Below are 15,640 nucleotides of genomic sequence, written 5' to 3'. Positions count from 1 at the left end.
GGAGTCCATGTTTGTATGATATTGTGTAAAAACTGCATTCAAGAAACTGATTTCGATGTAACATAATTGTATTGTAAACCATTATGTAATGGTCGTGTGTAAACAGGATATTTTAGATTATCATTATTTGATAATCTACGTAAAGCTTTTTAAACCTTTATTTATGAAATAAAGGTTATGGTTTGTTTTAAAAATGAATGCAGTCTTTGAAAAACGTCTCATATAGAGGTCAAAACCTCGCAACGAAATCAATTAATATGGAACGTTTTTAATCAATAAGAATGGGACATTTCAATTTAGCCATTCGGTCAGAAATCTCAAGCTTGTATAACACCTGAAAGAAAGGTAATTGCATTAGTTAATGCGGTATTCCCGATCATTACCGTAATATATGCAGTTACCAACCTGCTTAATCGGCTGATCAATTAGAACAACAACTGGGTGTGCTTAAAAGTATCAACGCAAACGTCACGCTGTGTGAACCAGCGCATATACTAGCTTTTCAATTGGTGAATAGTTTACTTCGCTTGCTGTCAGCGTCTTGCTTACGAAGTAGACTGGCATTTGCGTCTGAGAAAACCTCAGCTTTAATTACACACTAAATAAATAATTCATATATAAATAAAAGAAAATGGATTACCTTTCCGCGATCCGCGATGAGAACTGAACTGACAGCTTATTTTGATGTCGCAATGTACAGCGTAAGCGTTTCACCTGATACTGGCGCAATGAGTGTTGGTAATTCAGCAAGCACCTTCTTCATCTCCTGAAAGGTTGATTCTGTCTCCTGAGTCCACTCGAAGTCTTTTTTCTTTAAACAATTCTTCAAAGTATTGAAGAATGGCAACTGCCATTCTGCAGCTTTTGACAAAAACCGCATGATCGCCGCGAGTTTCCCGGTTAGACTCTGCACGTCTTTCTTTGTTTTTGGAGATGGTAAGTTATCAATGGCTTCAATCTTTTTGGAATTCGCCTTGATTCCTCGTGCTGTCACAACATGACCTAGAAACTTACCTTCCTCTTCCCCAAAACTACACTTGAGCGGATTAAGTTTCATGTTTATCCTGCGCAAAGACGCAAACGTTTCTAGGATGTCCGCGAGCATCTGTTCTTCGGTGTTACTTTTAATTACCAAATCATCGACATATGCTTCAAGATTTCTGCCAAATTGGTGTTTGAAAGTTGTGTCAATTACGCGCTGATAGGTAGTGCCTGCATTTTTTAATCCGAAGGGCATCTTAGTGTAGCAATAAATACCTTGTAATGATACGCATATCCGCAAGACTATGCGGATTACGCATCCAAAGTCCTAAACCGCACATAAATTGTCATGTCAGAGATATGACATGGGTATAGCCGCACTCTATGCACCTATACCATCTGATGCGAGTTTCGTATACTTGCATAAGGTTCTAGTATATTCTAGAATGATGTACGATATAATCAATTTGGATTCTTTTTCTTAAATAACGAAAGTTAGTTGGGAAGAGATCGCATTTAATTAAGAAGGGATTCTATCAAAACCCTAATTCGTGAGCCTATAAATACATAGCTCATAAACCCTAAAAATATATTCAGTTACTCATACATAACATTAGCATACATATCTTCATCGTACGAACATGCTTCATACGATCTTAAACGTAAAGACTTTCAGGTATGTCTTGAACTATAAAAAATTTATGTCTTTAGGCCACACAACCTCGTATGCTAGGTTGTTGGTGGACTCTCAAATCAGCCACCCTGTCGGAATCGAAACGATACCGGTGTAGGTTATCCATGACTAAGTGTCGGAGTTCCGAATGTTGTTAGTCCTGAAACCCCACTATGCACTCAAGTGTAAGTTCACCTTGGCCTCGTAAAAATATGCTTGATCATTTGGCGCCATCCGTAGGACCGGTTATATGAAACAAATAAAATTAGAATTTATGTTGTATACGATTTATTATACGTATCTTTTTCCGTAAAACTTTTGTTTAATTAATCGGTCACTTTCAGGTTTTTAGATTGTCAGCAAGAATGGGTGGAGGAAGTAAGAGTGCCAAAAATCAGGGGCGATCGGATTCTCCCGTAAGTCCAGGGTTTCAAATACCTACGGCGACTGTTACGAATACACCATCGACGCCACCCGCACCAGTCAAAGGCATGTCCAAGCCTCCATCAACATCAAGCGTCGGAACAGGATCAGTTGCATCAGAAACGGTCCTTACAGAATCACCTAAGAGTTGGTGGCATTCTCCTGATGGAAGCATATTAGAAACAGGAACTAGCTTCAAACCCTTTAAGGATCTGCCTCTAAAAAATCTGAGCTTCGGTTCTCCAAGCGAGACTATTCCACCAGGTTTCAAAGTTAAAACTACCTATGTGGGCACAATGCCCATCATCACTTCGGTGGAACCTGAAACTCCTATTGAAAGGGTTACCACCGAGAGCACTCAGCAAAGAATTAGGCAGATGGGTCTGAGAAATCAAGATGGTTCATATATCATGCTGACACCGCAACAAGGGTCAACAACCTATGCGTCTTTGAAACCTATCCCTAATGTTGCAACCAACCAATATAGCGGGCCGCAACATGTCGTGACCTAGCCAAATAGTTTTATATCCCAATTGCAGCAGGTCACTCCACCACATTTGGCACCAACTTTTAATGAACCAGCAAGGGTTCAAGAATTCATGAACAATTGGTTCGCGGTAATGCGAGGACAAAAAACCAGGCAAAGTCTTGAGCTAACTCCTACAACTGAAAAGTTTGTACCACATATCGCAAATCATCCTTTTATAGTAGCACCAGTGGTACCCTTAACATTAGGAAGTTACGATGGACTGTCAGATCCAGATGATTTTTTGCAAAAATTTGAAGGAACCGCAAGAACACACAGTTGGGGTGATGCAGTAGCATGTCATATGCTACCAATAGTACTGCAAGGGGTAGCAAGGGAATGGTTCAATAATTTGCCAGCATAGAGCATCACAGGCTTTGCGGATATGCGCTCAAAATTCTTACTAAATTTCCACAACCTGCGCGCTAGCAAAATAACACATGTTGAATGTCACGACATTAAACAAAAGAAAAAAGAAAGTTTGGGGTAAGTCATCGATAGGTACACCAAGGAAGTGGTGAAAATACAAGACCTCCCGGAGAGTCAAAAGGTGTCCGGTTTTATACACTGTATAGACACCGATAGACATCTCTCTTTGTGGCAGCGGCTGCGCAGAAGAGTACCAGAAACTTTTGCAGAGGCTATAAATGAAACGCATGACTATATGCGTGCGCAAGAAGATATAAAACAAAACCACAGAAGCAACTCTTCGTACATGGACATTGATGAAGATTATTATCGAACGCAAGGACGAGCGTCAGAGCATGGCAATAGGGATTTGGTGATAAGGACGGTGTATGAAAAGAAGTCTTGTCCTCATCTTCTGCGGCCATAAGGATTTGGTGATAACCCTTGTATGCATCCAGGAAACATTGTATCGAAAACCCGATAATGATTCCACCTTCCAGTCAATCTCTGGTAGAGGGTAGTTATCCTTAGGACACGCTTTGTTAACGTCCTTAAAATCAACGCACATCCGCCAATTACCGTCAGCCTTCTTGACCAACACATGATTAGCAACCCATGTTTGGTAACGTACTTCCCGCAAGATGTTTGCTTTGACCAAGTTATCAACTTCTGCTCATAACCAATCACTGCGCTCAAGGGCCATGTGCCGCTTCTTTTGTCTAACAGGCGTAAGCGATGGATTAATATTCAACTTATGTTCCACAATATCCCGCAGAACCCCAGTTAAGTCATGTCTAATTCTCGCCATGTGAAAACATCTGTGTTACCTAATAAGATACCATGTAACTTAGCTTTAGTTTTCATTGACAAACTCGCATTCGCTTGTCTGGGTATAAGTGATTAGCTATGACTGCGCTGCTTTTAAGTTGTTCTCCTACGATGGGGATGTCTACAGGCACAACTGAACCGCATAACTCGGTTGATTGATGCAACGCAATCGTGGTAATTCCACTCGTGGTGGAAAACTTAATCAAGTTATGCACTACTGAGGGTATAATGTTAAAACGTCGTATGAAATTTCTGCCCAGAAGCGCATTGTAACGCGAAGTCGAACGAACCATATAGAAGTCGATTAACTCACGTCTAACCAATTGCGGATTCTCGTCATCCACAAGCTCTACTTCAAGCTCTATCCGGCCTAATGGCCATGAGCTTTTCCCAAAAAATCGGGACAACGTAATATCAGGTTGGCGTAACTGCGCTTTGACTTCTGCGGGGAGAAAACGATAGCAGAGTTCGTACATAATGTCAACACCGCTTCCAGTATTAATGTGCATACGTTTAATCTGTATCCCGCGATCAGGAATACGACACTTGATGATAACAGGCTCATTAACTGTGTCTATCGACATAACAGGAGGTAATGAAATTGAGATGAGTTCCCAATCCTTATGGTCATTGTACTTTCTTCGCTGACCAACTTTCTCTGCGTCAACCATATTGATGGTTAAATTGGCACTTTTAGCTTTGTCTGTTTTCTGCCATGTAAAAATGTTGGCTTTTATAACAACCCAACTTTTTCGATCATTTTTATACTTAACGAACGAACTTAAAACTTAGGTGGTCCAACGCAAACATGTTCGATTAGAAAACCGAAACTATTGAAAGTAATGAAGTGGGTAACGAAGTTACCAGAACAAACTATCATGGGTTATCATCATCGAAATATATATAAATAATTAACGAAGGACTGACGAGAAATAAAATGTGCGGGGATTAAAATGCACATTAATTAAGTAAAAAAATAATAAATAAATAAATAAATAAATAAATAAATAAATAAATAAATAAAAGATAAGAAATTAAATCCTAGATAAACACTTATCCTAACATTATCACTATCCTAAACTTACTCCATCACATTTGAATTCATCCTAATCTAAATCAAATTCTAGATCATTCTTGAGCAATTTGGATTGTGATCAAACTCTAACTAGTTGGCCTATAAAAGCACCCTTAACCCTTCACAAATTCATTCATCAAAAACTCACAACTCTCTCCTCTCTTCCTTTTATTTTCGGCAGCCATCACCACCTTCACAATCACCACCATTCGGCTACCATTAAACACCATCACCACCGCCACTTTCTGCTGCAATTTTGTATCCTACAACCGCCACAATCCGCAGCTTTTTGCTGCAGTTTTTGACCACCAAACACTACCCAAACGGCCTTTTTTCAGCTGCTGTAAACCGCCACTCAACACCACCCATGGCGGAAATTTTCTGCAGTCCAAATCACATCAAAACAGGCCTTTAAAAGCCTCCTGCTGTTGCCTTTTTGCTGATGCTATCCGCTGCCCAAAACCGCCATTCAACTGCCACTTTTTGTCGCATTTTGTCACTGTTTCTGCTGCTATTTTTCATGCTAATGTTCGGCTTCATCACCACCATCGAATATCACTCTTTTCTTGCCTAAAACACTCCTAAGGTATTATTAAAGCTTAACTCTTTAATCTAACCTTTGAATTATTATAGTTTATGTAATTATATAAAGGTTATGAACATATATGATTATAAACATGAAGCTTTATACAAATATGTATGAACGTATGAGTAGGAATATGAACGTGTTTATAATATGAAGAACGAATGATAAGGTTCCAAGAACTTGCATATAAAACTTATAAACTTGGTAAATGTGACGACCCGGAAAAATTTCGACTAATTTTAAACCAAACTCTCGATACGATTTAATGTTTTGACTCGATAAGCAAAGTCTGTTAGGTTGGGTCTCGAAAATTTTGAACTATTTTCTTGCATTCATTTAACTTCGACCATTCCCGATAATTCATGAACCGTTATTTGTAAATGAATGTGTTTACATATAAATATAAATATAAATATAAATATATGTATATATAACATAACTCAAAATAATATTATACGGTATAATTAAATTGTTATTAAAATAAATCTATATATATAGTATATCAAATATAATTGTAATACTCAATGAACGTTCCAATTATTAATTCGAGATGTTTAAATAGAACTTATGTTATATTTTTAAATAAACAGTGATCCAAAAAGAAGTCATATAAATTATAGACTTTTATCCGCCACTAATAATCAACGGAGCATGATACATCACTCCATGTAAATCTGTCGGTAAAAGATTACCAATATTGTGGCTTCTTACTATTCGATTAACTGATCCGTGTCACTGATTAGGATTGCCATTATAGTATTATAATTTACTTTATGTGATTTAAATCACAAATAAGACACAAATGATTGATTCACCCGTAATTATTTGATTCGTTATTTGGTCACTGTATTGTTCTATTGTTGGCCACTTACAGAAAATATATTTATTATTAAATTATATATTTCTGTTCTAAATTATTCCGTGACAGAATCATCATTGCATATAATTACTGTGTTTTGTTAGACTTTCATGACATATAATTATATATGTATACACACATTTCTATATGATCAAACTTGCACTCACTTTCATATTATGTATTTTTTTCCATGAGCCATCTTCACCACCAATTTCTTCAAACCCATTAACCACTATACGATAATTGCTACTGCTTATGATTTGCTAATAGATCAAACCAAAACGCCAATATCACCACCATGATCATCAACCTCAAGACAAACATGTTAGTATACTACTACTACTTAAAACAATCACTATCACAATCGACACTTTATGACCATCATAAACCGCCTTTCATTGCCACCCTCCGACACCTTCACCATCGAATACTTATGTGTATGTTTCTGGTTTGACATACACCAAAACAGACCCATTTGTTTTGCTATTTCTTGATTACTTCCATTTCATGGTTACACACAAAACCCACTTAGACCAACACCACACTCTTCAAAATCTCCCACCATCATCAACGTATTTTACCATTATTTGAAACCGTTTCTACTATGCTTGTTTCTCTTTCTGCGTCACTCAAACTAACTGCTACTGCAAATAACATTTAATGAAACACCATACCAACATCATACTGCTGCTATGTAAGTTCATGTTATCTGTTTTGTTCGATCTCCATCAACCCTACTTGTTTTCTGTTACAGCTCAAACAAGGATTCTACAGTTTCTGTCTTTCCTTATTGATCGGACAGACCACCACTATGAACCAACATTATGACTGGTTCCCATCTCATTTCTTTTACAGCTAATCGTCACCCTTGTTTCTATTTCAATTCAAGATCAACACCCATCATCACCATTTATTGAATTATTGTTTTGACACGAAATAAACGTCTATCACAACCAACCATGTTCACCACCATCGAATCACAGCCAAAGTACAAATCAAACCCACAAAATCACAGCTGCCATCGAGCAATATATCATCACCATTATCAAACATTACAGCTACAACCTACGATCAATATTACTGTTCACTGCTACCCACTTGTTTATGGTTTTGACGCATAATAAATCCAAAACATCACCTTTTAACCATCACCATTTTCGGTCAACTATTACTACTGCGTTTTCTTTTGGTTCCAAGCAGTAAGAAAATGATAAATGATATGATGATGAAGAATTTTCGCCTGTCACTTTTTTCTTGATTGTCGACATGTTACCATTTCTTTAGCCTAGTGGAGAGATTAGTAAATAGTTTTCATTAGGCCACTTGATATTTAAATAACGAAAATAAGTTGTAAAGTTATAAGATGCTTGTCTCCCACTATGATACTCCAAACGATTATTTCTTTTATTATCGAGCTAGTTTTGTTGTTCACATTCGAATCAAAATAAAACCCAACTGCCATATTTCATTTCCTATTCTGGCAGATTAACTTTATAGACTTTCATTTAGGCTGAGGTCTTGTTCTCTGCTGGGCCGAACTGTTGATAGTGGACTTCCATAAACATTATAGGACTACTAAGAGTTGTATCTTGGGCTGTGGTTCATTTTATAGTTGGGCCACGATTTAATTTAGGCCGAGATATAAGATAGTAATGTTACACGATGAGGTGATGATTATAAATAATGATGACAAAATGATAATCATGAATGAGGTGATTATGAGGTTATGAAGTGATGATATGTAATGAAAAAGTTGATGTCGAGATGAGTATGTGAGGTTAAAGAGTAGGAATTAGATGATGATACAATAATCATATTATTATGATTGTGATAAAAATACGCGATACTTTAGTGATGATGGTACGATTAAAATGATAACATGGTTGCTCCATTTCATGTTTCTGTGCTGCTAAACAACGAAAGCATAACAATCCTTATTAATGGTGAGGTTATAATAAAATTTATGATGATGATTAGAATTAGATTAAGTTGGTAATGAGAAAGAGGAAAATCGTATGATGATAACAAACGATTTTGTTAATAGAATGACCATGATGATAACCGAAAGACGATGAAGATGAATGATTATGATTGTTGTTGCTTTGATCAATTTATTAATGAAGAAGAAGAAGAAACAGTTAAGATAGTTATTTATATATAGATTAGGGATAAAAATCAGGAAAACACAATTGGAGTAGTGGTTAAGGATGTTATCGGATTAGCGGAACGTCGCGGGTTCAAACCCGGACCTAGGCATTTTTCTTAAGGACTACTTCTTTGAGGTAGTAATTTTATTCTATTTATTATTTTTATAATAATAATAATTATTATTATTATTATTATTATTATTATTATTATTATTATTATTATTATTATTATTATTATTATTATTATTATTATTATTAATTTTTATTATTGTTAAGTTAATTATTATTATTACTAACATTAATATAATTGATATTATTATTATCATTATTATTATTATTAAGATAAGTATTATTAGTATTAATATTATTATTATTATCATTATGAATAAAATTATTATTTTTATGGTTATTATAGTTATCATTATTATTTTTGTTATCATTAATATTATTACAAAAAGTATCATTTAAATTATTATTATTATCATCATTATTATTATTATCACTACTTTAGTATTATAAATATTACTTTAATAAAAAAATGACATTTATATATTTTACATCTATATTAATATTAGATACTATTTTGTTTAATAAAATGTTATTATAATTAAGTTACAAACAATATATAAATATATTTTAAATTAAAGCATATTTATAGATAAATATGAGTTCTAATACATTATTTTATATTTTCAAGCATTAATATATAATATTTATAATAAATAACATATATTATATCATAAGTAAAATACTTTAATAAGAATCTGTTATATAACTACTAAGCATCTAAAATATATAAAATAGATATAATTAATTTATTTATTAATATAACATACAAATTCTTAATATAAGAAGTATACTAATAAAATTAATATATAAACTTGTTAATTGTTATTATGTATTTTAATATATATAAAACTGATATAGGTTCGTGAATTAGAGGCCAACCTTGCATTGTTCAGTTCCGTCGTATGCATATTTTTACTACAAAATATCGTATAGTGAGTTTCATTTGCTCCCTTTTTAAATGCTTTTGCAATATATATTTTTGGGACTGAGAATACATGCGATGCTTTTATAAATGTTTTACGAAATAGACACAAGTAATCGAAACTACATTATATGGTTGAATGATCGAAGCCGAATATGCCCCTTTTTAGCTTGGTAGCCTAAGAATTTGGGAACAGACCCCCAAATTGACGTGAATCCTAAAGATAGATCTATCGGGCCCAACAAGCCCCATTCTGGAATTTGGAATTCTTTAGTACTTCAAAATTATCATGTTCTATGGGTATCCCGAAATGATGGGGATATTCTATATGCATCTTGTTAATGTCGGTTACCAGGTGTTCAATCTATATGAATGATTTTTATGCAGCTGCAATATGATGTTTAAGATAAATGGAAATGAAAATCTTGTGGTCTATTAAAATATTGAAATGATTGTTATGATAAACTAATGAACTCACCAACCTTTTGGTTGACACTTTAAAGTATGTTTATTCTCAGGTATGAAGGAAATCTTCCGCTGTGCATTTGCTCATTTTAGAGATATTACTTGGAGTCATTCATGACATATTTCAAAAGACGTTTCATTCGAGTCATTGAGTTCATCAAGATTATTATTAAGTCAATTATAGTTGGTTATATTATGAAATGATACGCATTGAGAATACCATACAACTATCATTTTCTGTCACAAAACGTTTCATACCAAAAATCTTTTCTGTGATCACGTAAGATGGCCTCTACGAATCGACCAAATTCATCTGACTCCGAAGACAGCGTGACAGGAGCGCACCAACCGATCAACTACCGTGATTACTGGAGAAAATGGGGGTGGGTTCGCGACATACTCACCCTATGGAGAAGGGAAGAAGGTACTCCATATCATGAGCCGAATCTACTGCCTAACATCGGAGTACTCGACCCGCTCACCGGCGAACCTGTTCGCAACACTGTTTATACCCTCTTTGCGAGAATTTTTCATCTTGAGGCTACCATTAACGGAACTAGAGAAAATGTCCAACCTCCACCTCACACTGATAACCAGCCATGGTTAGTAGAAGAAGTCAACGAGCTTCGCGCTCGAGTAGTGGCTTTGGAAATTATGGTGCAAAAATTACCAGCTTCATCAACATCACCGACATCAACAGCACCACCAACATCAGCACCAATAGCACCAATACCACCAACAACACAAGCCTTAACATCCACATCCCAAGCCTCAATTTCACAATATGTCCCACGAACATCAACATCATACGCACCATATATACAAAGGAGTACCTAATAAGGCTAAAAAGGAACATATATTTCATTGCAATATCCCTCCTAAATAATAGGTTTTCATATGTAATTGTATTATATTTTCATTGTAATTGTTTAAATAAATAAGTGCGAAGATAAAAGGCAAAAACGAAGATTTGAAGACACAAACGTCCAAAAAGCTCAAATGTACAAGATACAATTCAAAAGGTTCAATATATTGATGAGAAACATCTAAAAATGACAAGAGTACAAGTTACAAAACGCAAAGTACACAATATAAAATAGTACGCATGGACGTTCGAAAATCCAGAACTGGGACATGAGTCAACTCTCAACGCGCGACGCAACGGAGCGAAAATTACAAGTCAACTATGCACATAAATAAAATATAATATATAAATAATTCTTAAATATTATATATATTATATTATTATTTAATAACGTCGACAAGCAAAGATCCAAAATCATGTGAGCTGGAAAATCAAACTCCGCGACTCGCGGAGTTTGAAGGCCAAATGGGCCGCGACTCGCGGAGCTGTCAGAAATCAAAACGCCTATAAAAGGCCATGCATTCGTTCGATTTTAATATATAAAAAAATATAATAATAATAATATTCTGTAATAAATAATAAATAATAAATAAATATATATATAATATATATATATAGTATAGGTTAGTTTTATATTAGATTAGTTCGGGTTATGTAAAGGTTATTTTACGGGTTTTTGAAGTCGAAATTCTGTCCGTGTAACACTACGTGATAAATACTCAATGTAAGTTATGTTCTCCTTTTTAAATTAATGTCTCGTACTTAAGTTATTATTATGCTTATTTGAGCCAAAGTAATCATGATGTTGGACTAAATATTAAAGACGGGGTAATTGGGCTTTGTACCATAATTGGGGTTTGGACAAAAGAACGACACTTGTGGAAATTAGACTATGGGCTATTAATGGGCTTTATATTTGTTTAACTAAATGATAGTTTATTAATTTTAATATAAAGATTTACAATTGGATGTCCCTATAAATAACCATATACACTCGATCGGACACGATGGGCGGGATATTTATATGTACGAATAATCGTTCATTTAACCGGACACGGGAATGGATTAATAGTCTATGGAATTATTAAAACAGGGGTGAAATTATGTACAAGGACACTTGGCGTAATTGTTAACAAAGTATTAAACCTTGGATTACACGCAGTCGATATCCTGGTGTAATTATTAAACAAAGTATTAAAACCTTGTTACAGTTTAAGTCTCCAATTAGTTGGAATATTTGACTTCGGATATAAGGATAATTTGACGAGGACACTCGCACTTTATATTTATGACTAATGGACTGTTATGGACAAAAACCAGACGGGCATATTAAATAATCCAGGACAAAGAACAATTAACCCATCGGAATAAACTAAAAATCAACACGTCAAACATCATGATTACGGAAGTTTAAATAAGCATAATATATTTTATTTCATATTTCCTCGTACTTTTATTTATTGCCATTTTAATTATTGTTATTTATTTTATATTGTTACTTAAATATCGTCATTTACTTTACGCTTCGCTTAAAATATAAAATCGACAAACCGGTCATTAAATGGTAAACCCCCCTTTTATATATTATTATATATAATTATATATATTTTGTACAAATATAGTTAATTAAAATATAGTGTGAAATAAGCCAGCTCTCTGTGGAACGAACCGGACTTACTAAAAACTATACTACTCTACGATTAGGTACACTGCCTATAGTGTTGTAGCAAGGTTTAAGTATATCCCATCTGTAAATAAATAATTAAAACTTGTGTAATTTGTATCGATTTTCGTATCAAAAATATATATTATTTCACGTACACCTCGCATGACATCAAGTTTTTGGCGCCGCTGCCGGGGACTCGGCGAAACGCTATATTTTTAATTTATTTTTGTATAAATATATTTATATATCATTTTAGAAAAACAATATAAAATTTAAAAAAAAAGAAAAAATAACGTTTTTTAACCTCCGCGACTCGTGGAGATTTGATGGTACGTGGAACCGCATCTCGCGGAGCCGCCTGACGCGCCTGGTAAACCCTAATCGCATTAATTACGGATTATATTAATTATTATTATTTTTAAAACCCTAAATTAGTTTAATTAATTTATTATTTAGTTTTAGTTTTAATTAATTAGTTTTAATTAATTATAATTAGTTTTATTATATATAAAAATTAATACTTTTATAAAATAAATATAAAAATAATATTTTTATAAAAATAAGTAATTTTATCACTTTTTATTTTTATATTTTGTATCCTTTTATTTAGTGTAATCGTAATATTTTTATTTTTATCGTTCGTAGTTAATTTTAAATTTAGTTTTGCCGTACCTTATTTTTATTTTATAGATTTTTAGGCTTTGCCGTAAAATCCCTTAAGTGCTTTTTCTTTAGACTAAGATTTAGGTGCTTTAGATTTTTGCGACGCAGTTTTTAGATTTTAGTGCCTAATTAAGTTATTGCTGTTTTGGATATAGAATTCCTTTAAGCTTTAATACCTTTAGGCGTAACTTTTTAGATTTAATTTGTAGACTTTTAAGTTACGACGCGCTATTTTCTTATTTTTATTTTTCGAAGTTTTTCGACGCGCACTCTTTTTCTTTCTTATTTCTCGACACGCTAGTTTTTAGGACTTAGAAATTTTCTCTACTTCTTCTCTAAAATTCCAAACGAAAAATTATTTTAAGCGGTTAAATTGATAGACATCCAAATTTTCTGGTTCGTAGTAATAGTTGGATTTGTTAGTGGCGAGTTGTGGGCTTCCGATTTAAAGGGTCCTGGCTACCTGCTGCATTTATTGGCTATTCGAAACGTGGACAAAATCAGAAAAGTCTATTAATTTGATAACTTATATAATTTTTTATTTTATAACTAATAGGATAATTAGTAAATGCACCACATTGTAGCTAAAATTTGGTAATAAGCGCATTATGAAAAGTCTCGAAGATATTTTGGAAACTCTTTACGACATACGAAATCAATACTCTCAACCGAGTGTTGATGACAATTCGTTCGATCAATCTTGGATCACGAATGACGAAACAATAACTGGTTGTGAAATCTGTGGAGATTATCACTCAACATGGGAATGTTATTATTACGTTCCTATGGAAAATTAGGCACCCATGGAACCTGAATGGAATGATTATGAAGAATACAATTCAAATTGAGATTATTCCCAAGAATATTTCCAAACTCAACAACCAGTAGACGAGGAAAATTACGTGTCTAAAAATTTATTAGACAATATGAAAATCAAACTCGAAGAACTCAATGCTCAAAATGAACAAATGAGAGAGTTTGTAAACCGGCAAGCTGAAACTCTATCAGAATACACACCTGTTGATCTGAGGAGTATTGTGCAAGAAAATCTCATATCATCGAATTTTGATGAATTCGAGAGCTCCGAAATCACCAACTATCCCGATGATACTTTTTATTCAGTTTTACCAATTTCACAACATATCGACACATTAGCCTCTACCGACGAAATCATCGATCCATCAATGGATGAAGAAGAAGTAAGGGTGACAAATTGGTACTCTTGGGAAAACGATAACGTTCAAAATTTTACTCCCGAGACTAAAATGGTGAGACCAATAAGTACCATTAATGAAGAAGAATTTGCTTTGATCCCGAAATTCACCATTCCACAACCTTCCAACCCAATATTCTCAATAGACGAGTCATCTACCGAAGATGAACTACGAGCCATAATAGATAATGACACCTCGGATTTCACCCAATTGGGTAATAGAGGTGAAAACTTTGATCTCGAGAATAAAAGGAAGGAAACGTTAGAAATTGTCCATCCTATAGTATGTATGTCGGTGTATATCGATCCATTTGACCAAGAACCAGAAAAGAGACATATCCATTTACTAAAAGCTACACTTAAAAAAGAATTAAGTAGTGACGATCGGGTGGTTCTAAACTTTAAACCCATTGATATATTATACACCACCCGAGATGTAAATAACTGGCTCACTATTCTAATTCGTGGAACTTATTCTACCGACTTCACATGTCGTCAGCTAAGTGTGGGGAAGTCTAACCCCACTTAACGTTAAATTAGGGGTTCGGGTTAGTGCATAACTTGTTAAATAAACATGCATAATAAGTAAGGGTAAAAGACGCATTTTCAAATATTAGCAAACAGTTCAGAAAAGCAACCGTTTTTGAAGAAAAAACATGTGTGATAAAACAAGAAGGAATGAACGATGAGGCGCGCCATCTATCATTCGACGAGCTTTGTAATTACAAACTGGGTATTTTTAATCACTTTTCTACACTTATCACCCTCGTGAATTTATAATTATAGTATGATTTCATGCAAATCAGGGCATTGCATGATCTCAAGTGTGGGGAAAGGTTATAAATTCTCTCGGGTTTGCACTTAGTTTATTTGCCAAATTTTATGAAAATTTGAAAAATTTTTAACTAAATGAATTTAAAATCATGTTTATATATATTTATGAACGGTGAAAACTAGGTGTTAATACCGAAATTATCGTTACCTCGAAAAGGACATAAATTGAGAAACACCCTAAAACACTTGAATTCATTTAAAATGGAATAAAGGAGAATAAAAAGGCAAAGAAAGAAACTAAGTGTGGGGAGAATGTACCTAGTTATTCAATTAAAAACTATCTAGCACATGTTTCTGTAAAGTTTATTGTAGGTGCTTTTGTTTTGGACTAAATTAACTATTTTACCCGATGAAAGAAAAGAAAAGATGGATCTACACGATGAATCAATTCCATCATTAAAAGGAAGTAAAGTCTTCCAAAAAAAGACACGCGCTTC

Source organism: Rutidosis leptorrhynchoides, chromosome 3, assembly GCF_046630445.1.
Source record: "Rutidosis leptorrhynchoides isolate AG116_Rl617_1_P2 chromosome 3, CSIRO_AGI_Rlap_v1, whole genome shotgun sequence".
Lineage (NCBI taxonomy): Eukaryota > Viridiplantae > Streptophyta > Magnoliopsida > Asterales > Asteraceae > Rutidosis > Rutidosis leptorrhynchoides.
Note: the sequence above shows the minus strand (reverse complement) of the source record.